This window comes from Frankliniella occidentalis, unplaced genomic scaffold (assembly GCF_000697945.3).
Source record: "Frankliniella occidentalis isolate FOCC.00 unplaced genomic scaffold, Focc_3.1 Scaffold126, whole genome shotgun sequence".
In the NCBI taxonomy this organism is placed as follows: Eukaryota; Metazoa; Arthropoda; class Insecta; order Thysanoptera; family Thripidae; genus Frankliniella; species Frankliniella occidentalis.
This window is the reverse complement of record NW_026267253.1, coordinates 619,797-620,469: the sequence shown is the minus strand read 5'-3', so window position 1 is coordinate 620,469 and position 673 is coordinate 619,797. Positions and strand designations below refer to the sequence as shown.

General features: G+C 61.7%; 1 protein-coding gene across 1 annotated transcript in view; it reads right to left on the bottom strand.

The window, feature by feature from the left end:
• The window catches only part of LOC113201940 (hillarin), a 37,399-nt gene that overhangs the window by 32,000 nt on the left and 4,726 nt on the right, over positions 1-673 (bottom strand). The window lies entirely within an intron of this gene.

The following is a 673-nucleotide window of genomic DNA, read 5'->3' as shown; positions in this document are numbered from 1 at the left end:
CGTCCCCCCGGGTGCCGCGCCCCACCCCGCGCCACCTCAACGTCAATGCCACACTAGGTCCGGGCTGGCGGCGCCGGGCCGGTCGAGGATACTGGAGTCAAGTCACGCCCGAAACAGACCTCGCAGAAGCCGTGTCGCCTCTGCTCGTCTCGGAGGTGCTCGGCGCGGTGGTGCTCGGCTCGGCGAGGCCCTCGAAGTCCGCGTGGCGTGGCGTGGCGCGGCGCGGGGGTGCGTCCCGACACGCTACAGTACCCCGCCATTATGGGGAAGGGAGAATAATAATCATCGTAATTCTCGTTATAATCGAAGCAGCAGCAGCAGCAGCAGCTGGAGGGAGCGAGCGAGGGCGCGAAAAGCGCCCTTGCGAGGGGCGGAGAAAGGGAAAGGAAAAGTAGAAAAGGGGCGAGGAGAGAAAAACTCTTGGCTCCACACAATTAAACAAAAATGTGTTCCAATCGAGGGCCGCCGTCGTCGTGGTGCGATATCCAGGGGGGAGAAGGGCCGGCCGCGAGGGCCTCGCGCGCTGCGCTGTTTGTTAATGATCAACTCGAGCAGCGCTGGAAGGGGGGAGGGGGGAGTTTGCTTTACATAATCATCATAGCCATTACGACGTCGAACTGGGAATCACACCCATTTGCGCGACGAAACTCCCTTCGATCTGCTTCGATCTGGC